This window comes from Lepisosteus oculatus, unplaced genomic scaffold (assembly GCF_040954835.1).
Source record: "Lepisosteus oculatus isolate fLepOcu1 unplaced genomic scaffold, fLepOcu1.hap2 HAP2_SCAFFOLD_64, whole genome shotgun sequence".
Taxonomy (NCBI): domain Eukaryota; kingdom Metazoa; phylum Chordata; class Actinopteri; order Semionotiformes; family Lepisosteidae; genus Lepisosteus; species Lepisosteus oculatus.
The window spans coordinates 1-9540 of NW_027168193.1; the positions used below are offsets into that span (position 1 = coordinate 1).

Genomic DNA, 9540 nt, shown 5'->3' on the forward strand with positions numbered 1-9540 from the left:
CCAGTGCCTTTATTGGGGTGCGCTGATGGACCATGCTCTCTCTCCAGAGACCAGCACGCCTGTCATGGACGGAGCAGGAAAGACGGCGCCACATTCTACAGCCCTCTCCACGCAATCGACGAAATCGGGCTACTGAAGTGGAGAAAATCGCCTCTCCAGAAAGTGCAAATATCATCTTGGAGAGTATAAATCCTATTGCCGAAGGTCAGCCCTGTCTACCAGAGTGACCCTCCCACCTCCTGCAGCGATGGTCAGCTCGTCTCACACGCGAGAAGTTTCGGCTGGAAACAAGCGCCCCCTCTTCTCGCACGTTTTGCACGTTGAGTAGTTTTAATGTGGCTCCTTCGTACACAGTGCTGATCTTTTGGAAAGCAGGAGGCAAAATTGACACGTTCCCATACCGGGAGTCGAACCCGGGCCGCCTGGGTGAAAACCAGGAATCCTAACCGCTAGACCATATGGGAGTGCACAACCCTGCTGTTCCGGGCATCATGCAAGCAAACTACATAAATATGAGAAAACACGCAAGAGAGTTGTCACTCAGAGTGCCGAAGGGTCGATGTATACTGGGGCTCAGTTGAAATGCAACGTCAGGACTTTCCCGAATCATGTCACACGAAGAGAGCACAGCCTTTTCCGCCCTGCCACGTGTGTATCGGTAACTCGCCGTGATCGTATAGTGGTCAGTACTTTGCGTTGTGGCCACAACAACCCTGGTTCAAATCCGGGTCACGGCAGAATAGGGGCGTCTGCTTTTACTACTTGCATGAATGAAGGCAAAAAAAAGCCAATCGATGTGAACGAACAGCGCTTTACAGAGGAGTACTGCCTGACTGGATCGTTGATGAACGACAGAGGCCACTCCGACCTCTTCTCGGGTTTCTTCAATGACTTACTAAGGATCTTCTTCACATTCGCCCATGCATGGGAAGCCAGTTACACCAAAGCAAACGCAGGAAAGTGCATTTCATGCAGAGACCAGGAGGGACCTGTTTACACCAAGAGTGGTCGGAGTATGGAACAATGCGCCAAGCCCTGTTTCTGGAGTCGATTCTTGATTAGATCTTGGGCTCACTAAGAGGCCCCCGCTGGGTACTAATCTTTCTGTTGTTCTCGCAGGTGTTGCGCTGCTTTTGAGCCGACAGAGCTCGTCTTGGTCTGTAGGGATAGCCCAATTGCAAATGATCGGCTCCAGGTACAGAAAAAACGTGCGTTTGGTACAAGAGTGCATGAAGGCACCGGAAATACATTGGGAACAAATGACTGGTGGTTCAAGACCTCTGTGAAGTGCAGGAGCGTGCAAGAATAGGCTGTTTGCACCCAGTCTCGAACCGGGGACCTTTCGCGTGTTAGGCGAACGTGATAGCCGCTACACTACGGAAACCTGTAGGGACTGCTGCTGGTGTCTCGCTTGCGTTTCGGGCTGAGAAAGGGACGCGTCACTTTAGGCAGAGGGCGCTGGAGATAGGAACAAAGGGCGCGATGAAACAAAATGCCGAAACCCGGGATCGAGCCAGGGACCTTTAGAACATACTCTCACGAATCGTTAGAATACGTGCGTTTGATCATCAATTGCGTAACAACCACATTCGTTCGACTTGAGCCATCAAGCTCATAGTTTTCAAATCTTGAAAGCTGTCATTGAGCACATCATAGTCTGCAGTACGCCACGTAACTTGCGTACTTCAACAGAAAGAAGAGCAGACAGCTCCATAAATATGCGAGGCGCAGAGAGTGCAAGGCGAGCCGCACACGTTTCGGTGACTGAGAGAGGGCAGTTTTTGCTTCTGCATTTCCCAAGTAAGGACGCATGACAACAAGCGATCGCGGTGCTCATTTACGACATAGTGGTGATGAGTTTTCAGTACGTGTTCTTTTGAACGAGCAATGAGGTTGCTGCCTTGGACAGCTGACTGCACGCTCTCATTGTGCCACGTGATGAGTATTCACCAGGCTCGTTCAGTCATTAGTCACATTCCATCGTTTGCCATAAGCAGATGCTGCAAGGTGATGTGGATATCAGTTCCCAGTCTTGTGGACGAGGACAAAAAGAACACACAAGGGCTCATTCGCAAGTTGAACCCAGGACCTCCCACACCCTAAGGGAGAATCATACCCCTAAACCAATGAGCCACGGCAGCACTTTCCATTTTATTCTGTCAGCGAGCTTGAGGACGGGGGAGAGGCGTCATTCGCTCGTCCAGTCAGACCTTCATCAATAAGTCAAGAAAGCCGCAATTACACGACTGCCTTGCAGACGAAGGGCAGTGAACTGCACCCGGTAAGAGGGGAACAAGCGGCACTAGGCGACACCGAGGCATGAGCCCCAGCGAGGGGGGTTAGCTTGCATGGTACAGCGCTCGCTTTGCATGCGAGAGGTAGCGGGATCATTTCCCACGTCCTCCAGGTGTGTGCTTAGAGCTTGATGTGCCGAAAGGTGTCCTTTAGCCTGTGGTCACGCCTTGCATGGAGAGCGTCATGCAGCTGTCAATCATTTCGCAGCCACGCCCCCTCTTCATCTTCTCTCTGCCTTAAGCGTCTCCGCCACTCTCTCTTGACATTTCATGTCAGCATGTCAGAAGTCCGAGTGACGTTTTTAATGGCTGAGTGAGGGCACGATGCTGAAGCAGAGAGGCCACTTCAGCCAGAGAGACTTGTGCTAGGTGAGATCTGAAAAACAGACTCGCAACAGAAACAGACCAAAAAAGTATCGGTGAGATCAAAAGGCAAATGCAACATCCAGCAGAGGGCGTCTAAAGATTAGGGAACGGGCGACTGAAATCCATGAGGCAAACTTTCCGGCTGTGTACTGCAGCTGGCCTCGTTGGCGTAGTTGGTAGCGCGTCAGTCTCATCATCTGAAGGTCCTGAGTTTGATCCTCACACGGGGCAGGGCTGCTTCCTCTCTTGCTCTTTTCAAACACTTGCGGCAACTGTTCGCTCATAACCACGTCTGGAATGCGTGACCTTTACACGGGGGAGAAGCAACGCCGCATCCCTTTTCTAAAGAACATTCACATTCAGAAATAAGTCAAGAAATTTGCCATTACTTTCGCTCGCGCTGCTGTCAGCCTGCCCATGTTGCCAAAGAAAGATTCACTCGGCGTCAACATGACAGAACAGCGATCACTTGAAAACACTATTCCACACTCCGTAAGCAAGAACTTCAGTGTTTGCAGTCACCCGATATGCCGATAGTCAAAGGAGCACAAAACACGAAGCGTCAAAAGACAAGATGAGTTGATGGAAAGAGCGTTGAATTGATGAGCACAAAAGTTCAGCTCGTACAATAGGCAACGAAGGTCCCGGCGTCATCATCGCACTTGAAAGGACTGCCTTGCAGACTAAGGGCAGTGGGAGGTTGCTGTTTTGAGATGGAGGCATTGGGATGGTGGGCCGAGATCTATTCTTCTTAAGGAATTCTTCATCGTGAAAGATCGGTCCACAGGTCATCCAAAGAACTTACAAATTTTTTGGACTCAGGGAATCACGTGCTTCCGGAAGGGAGTGAAGTGCTCAAACACATGACATGCCCCCTTGATCTCACATGCACAATTCTGCTGCAACATGCACAGCTACCGTCCACACCAGGCAGTGGGGCTTCAGCAGAATTTGCTACGCCACCTGCAATTACATATCCAGCTGCACACATATACATGGCCCCTCTGTCCTTTTCAGGATCTCAAAAAAAAGCATAGCGTGGTTTTCCTGCAACCTGATTGACCGCATCTCCCTCAGAATGTGCCCCGTTGCATTCATTGCTGAAGCAGGACGGAGGCTAACGGGCATGCCAGAACAGTTAGGCTCAGCGATCTCTCCAAAATATTGTGGTTGTAGTGGAAGAAATATGGTTTAAATTGTACCTTGGTATTTCAAACTCTCTCTAGAATGTTATCCATTTCTATTTTATTTTGACAGGAACTGGCTAATGACACTAGATGAAAAGAGAAGAAAGAAAACACAACGTTTCGGCCGTGGAGCCTTCTTCAGGTGTGAGGGCTCCACGGCTGAAATGTTGTGTTTTCTTTCTTCTCTTTTAAGCATGGAATAGACCTATTACTTGTTCCTTTGCAGCCTACGCATGCTGACACAGCTCCCCACCTGAACTGCTAATGATGCCTGGTAGTTTGTGGTACTTGGGTATTGTCTTATGTTTGCTCAAACTGCATATGTGTGATTGCATATTTTTGGGTATTTTCATATGTCAATATTTAATTCACTGACATTCCTGTATGCTTGGAAGAAAGGTAGATTGGATTTGGCACAGGACGCCTGCCCATATTTGTTGATCATTGTTGGGCTGGAAAAACAATGATAAAAAGTGTATGAAAAAAGCTCTCTCCAATATTTCCCTTCTCTTCGCCATGGTTACACTGCCCGTTCTTTCCGTCTTTGGTCCTTCTACAAAGATTCCAGGGCTCTTTTTCCACCATAATATCAGAATATTTTTTTCTCTTTTAAAGGCTGTAGGTGGGGTGTGATGGACTGTACCACTATCATAGAAGATTTTTTCAGGACACATCGCAGTTCCATAGTAGAATTTATCAATAGTAGAATTCCATAGGACATTATTTACCAACATATTACCCAGTGTGAGACTCTGCCAGTAAACCTCAGAGCATTGAGTTCTCCACTGATAAAGATGGCTGTCTGAAGTCATGAAATCCACTGCTGGGATGCCTGAGAGACAGTAATTGAATCTTGGCTGGAATTAGGCTTTCTATTAGTGTTGATCTTTGGGAATTATGTGGTAAAAAGGGAAAACTCCTTTACTTTAGTCACTTTGAATGTTCAAATGTACAGAACCTGCAAAACTAAGCAATGAAAAAAATCCATCACCACTCTCATGATAGCATAACTCATAGTCTCTGCTGTTATGTAACAATACACACTTTCAATTTTCTTATCGCCTGTCTCCAGAGAGAATGTTGTTAGTGCTGATGACCTTGAATTAGACCTTGTTAACTCTGTAAAACAATCTTCCTCTGCTTAGATTTTCACTCAGATTGATTTTGTTCTCAGATTATTCCTGGCAGGACTGAGTTTCTAGGAAATGAAAAGTGAAAGAAAAAGTACAGAAGATCAGCCCTTGAATATACAACATTGTGCAGTGAGATTGTTAAATGTATTAGCTGCTATCCTGTGCTAGAGCCTGTCGTGGTAAGCAGTGGATGACAGGATCTAGCACAGATACTAATGAAACACTGTTAATGAAAGATAAAACACTTGAGTCTTATTTTAGTTTTCCATTTCCCTTTCATTTGTGATGTACTGTACAACAGGCCACAGAACATGCACAAAAACAGATATGCACACATTCACACCAGGCAATGACAGTCTGCCCAGTCAGAATCTGAGCTGAGGTATCAGAATTCTGAATTCCCTGAATTCTGTCATGGATCATCCACAATAAGGGCAAAGTTTGAACACGAGGATCCCCAGGAGAGAGCCTAGTAACATAAATCTTGGAGCAAAAGCAGATGATTAACTTCATAGTTTGTGTGGTTGAGCCAAAGTTGAGCAGGAGGATATGTGAGTCACCATTCTTAGAAATGGATCCAACTTCAGACAGGCGTCAAAAGTAAGAGTATACAGTGCTGGGGCAATGACACTTCAATGATCAGAAGGATAACAAGAGTTTTAATGCATTGAAATTGATTTTCTGGTGATGCACACTGTCATGGAACTATTAATTTTTTAAGGATCACTTACTGACGTCAGACAGCTGCCAATTCTCCAGACTGGAAGGATGAACAGTTTATCCCCCTAGGTACCATATTTCCATATTTCGAAGCATTGGAATAATACATGTCATACAGCAACATAAAAACAGGAAGACAAGTATCACAGCCCCTATAATCGGTGTTAGTAACTTAAAAGAAAAACATTCCCCCTGGCCCAAACAGTGATTCTAACCAGGAGAGAAAAGCCGGTGTATCTTTTATGCCTCTCTCTTTATTCACCTTGTCTTTTAGTTCTTTTAAATGCTGAATAGCGAGTGTAAGATTTCCGTAATCATAGTCATTAGCTGGAATATATGTACAACAGGAGTCTCCTACTAAAGCATAGACTCCTCCAGATGCTGCATTTTGAAGGTCCAGCACGAACCTGTTCTGAAGTGCCATTAATCTAACTCCCCTTAATTCTTGTTAGATAGCGTCTAAGCCTTCTAACATGATATTAATAAAAGAGTACATTTCATAAAAAGTCGCATGGGTGAGGCTGTAGAATGAGGCATTAAAGCACATATATAACAAGATGCATTAAATTTCTTTAACTTTACAGTATGATTTATAAATTTATACCACAAATTACTCATATCCCCCTCATTATCAGTTTCATTCAGCCAGTTTGTATACAAAGAGGCTTCGTGTTTAGATTCTTCCTCTTTTGGGGTGGTGACAGGCTTCTACATAAAAAGGAAAAAGGCTGTGCACATCAGTCCCAAGCAGGTTATCCCCATCTGTCCTTGTGGAGACATCACTCCTGCGCTTTGTTCAGTTCGTTTGTGACCTTTTTACAGTGGGAAGCATGAATCCAGGGCACCATTTCTGTGACCTTCACAGCAGTGGCAGTGGTCAGCAGCACCTGGTACAGCCCCCTCCACCTGAGTGAACACCATTTCTTTTTCCTGAAGTCTTTCACCAGAATCCAGTCTCCTTATTCACTCATTAGTTCTTACAGCACAGGTAAATCCCTGTGGGCTGGAGCCCAGCATAATCCTAGGCTTTTTTGGTCAACATTGGTCAACAGATTGGTCAACAACTGGGTAATAACTCTTAGAAAAATCTACACATTGTTCCCCTGCCTCAGCTGTGACGTTTTGTAGAACAATTCTAGCTGAAGTTGTAAAATTTCTCTTTGTTCCGTTCCTGCAAAACATCTTATTATGAACAAACAAACCACAATAATCATTTGCATCTAGGGGAATCACTCCCAAGGGTAACCCCCCTTAAAGCTATATTGTTCTACCCATCAGGTTCTGCCACTAGATAAGAGAACCTTTCCCATGAAATCATTTTTTGACCTTCATGATCCCTTCAGGGCGTACAATTAGCACAGAAGCAGCAGCTTTAGTCCACATGTTTTTCAAACAGGATATTAACGATATGATCATAACGAATAATACCAGACCCACAAATATGTATTGAACCAGAGACCCTCTCCATGTTCCTAGCACAGACTGTAGCCATGCACCAATACCCCAATCATCTGGATTGCAGGATTTACGAAGAAAATTATTTTCGCAGTAATTAATTTATTATATTTACTATATTTATTATACACGTGTAAATTAATTACTGCGAAAATAATTTACTTCGTACACTGTGCAGAGTGCCGTATACTCCTAGTTGCGGCACACACGATACATACAGTAAAAAGCCTCAGGCACTGTGTTAGATGTGTTTTCGACGTTATATATGCGTTTATTAATGTCGTCGATTTTACGGTTGCAATTCGACGTTGATTATACGTCGAGGCGACGTATATATACGTATAGCCGTATTTTCGCCGTGAATATACGTATATTCGACGAATCAATGCCCACTGGGTAAACTCTTGAGCAAACTCTGAACCAGCTCTAAGGAAACTAATCCGATTAGACGTTACTTTGACTCATCTTTTTACGCTCAGTGCTGGATTGCTCAAACTCCAGCTAGGGTTAGGGTTAGCATTCCCACGCTACTTCGACACTTTGTTTACGCTCAGTGCTGGATTTTGGGAACTTCAGGACGAGTGGGAATTTTCTCCTATCTGTCAATTCTGTTTTGTTTTGGAGACTCTTGGCTGCCTATGTTGTACAGTGCAGCGTGAAGGAAACATTTTCCAAAACTGTGTCAGCTCAAAAGTTGTAAGAAAACCTCTCCAGCTGCTTTAACTCTCTTCATTTTTGTCATTTAATGTGACACTCGATGTATAACTGGAGCCTCACATATGCAAATGGTGAGGCTCCAGTTCGACACCACTTTACAGTATCTGACAAAAGCATGGCAGACTGTGCCATGACCGGCAGATAACTTCTGCTTATTTTTACCATATTAAACATTGGAAATCCTCCCACTTGCATTTGTGACACTTGATTTTGACTCCACCTAAGACACTCTTAAATCTTCAAACACTTTTCTCTTCTCCCGCAACACTCTTGTCTGTCGGCACTATGTGGCAGCATTGCATGACAACCCATCTCACCACAGAAAGGAACCTAACAGCTTTGGTAAGAGAGGAGAAAAGAACATAGCCCGTACGGGGATTGAACCCATGACCTTGGCGTTATTAGCACCACGCTCTAACCAACTGAGCTAACTGGCCTCACAACGGTGGTCCTCTCTGTGCTGCAAAAAATCGAACTCAGGGAATTTCTTTTGCCCTCCTTTGAATAGAAAGCCGTGTAATTCAGTGTACGGGCTTTCTCGTGCAGTTTCATGGTTCTTGTAACCCAAATCCTACACTGGCCTGAAGTGTCCCCCCATTTCACAGCATTTTTCAGCTGATTTAAAATGTACCTAAAGGAGAAGCATTATTGAAGACCATCAATTACCAAGAGCTTTTGGTGGTCATTTTTAATGACCACAGAGCACTATGACCTCGGTTTTACATCTCATCCGAAAGACAGCGCCCTTTTACAACACAGCGTCTCCGTCACTATGCTGGGACATTGGGACCCGCACAGACCTCAGGGTGAGCGCCCCCCCGCCGGCACCATTAACACCGCTTCCAGCTGGAAGCTTTGTTTTTCCCTGTAGCTTACCCTCATCCGGGTACTGACCTGGCTCACACCTGCTTAGCTTCAGTGGGTTTTCAGTTGCGAGTTGCAAGGGGATGCAAGTGATGGAGCCGCTCGCTGCAAAAGCCACTGCATTGGCCGGGAATCAAACCCAAGCCTCCCGCGTGGCAGGCAAGAATTCTACCACTGAAACACCAATGCTCAGTGTCTGGGCCTTCAAAAAAGACGCTTTTTTGGTGCTCTGTGCAAAAAGCGTCGACATATGCTTCCAGCTGCAAAATGCCATTCGCGGATGCTGAAGAATTTATTTCAAGGCAGCGGGTACAAGCGATTGGGCGTTTTAAAACCACCAGGAACAACAAAGAGGCGCGCTTCTTTGCTTGCGCCGGAACACACCAACTGGAGGCGGACAACGTAGTCGGCAGGATTCGAACCTGCGCGGGGAGACCCCAATGGATTTCTAGTCCATCGCCTTAACCACTCGGCCACGACTACAGCAAGCCCCACAGCCGCTGCGTTCTTGCTACAATCTTACCTGGATCGCGAGGCGCCGGCGGAAGCCTATTTCAAAGTCGTTCTCCGTTTCAAAAAAACATTTCCAAAATACAAGCCTTGCAGACAGACACGCCTCAGAGGACTTAAGGGTGGCTTCATGTCGGAATGATAAAGTCTCCCCGTCCGGACATGAAAATGCCACTTTGTTACACACAAAAAAAGAATCAACAACAGAGAAATGCCCACAAGCATTTGAAAAGCCGCACCACGTCGCACTTGAAATAGCTCTTACATTAGTGGTAGACGCAGGAATCGCCTTTT

The 9540-nt window shown here is 45.6% G+C and overlaps 3 non-coding genes across 3 annotated transcripts; 1 reads left to right on the plus strand and 2 right to left on the minus strand.

Moving 5' to 3' along the window:
* Window positions 1-392: 392 nt before the first annotated feature.
* On the minus strand, window positions 393-464 carry trnae-uuc (transfer RNA glutamic acid (anticodon UUC)). The gene has a single exon. It is a non-coding gene; the product is annotated as a tRNA-Glu (tRNA).
* Window positions 465-2818: 2354 nt separating this feature from the next.
* trnam-cau (transfer RNA methionine (anticodon CAU)) lies at window positions 2819-2891 on the plus strand. Its single transcript has one exon. It is a non-coding gene; the product is annotated as a tRNA-Met (tRNA).
* Window positions 2892-9137: 6246 nt separating this feature from the next.
* On the minus strand, window positions 9138-9219 carry trnas-aga (transfer RNA serine (anticodon AGA)). Its single transcript has one exon. It is a non-coding gene; the product is annotated as a tRNA-Ser (tRNA).
* Between the last annotated feature and the right edge of the window lie 321 nt (window positions 9220-9540).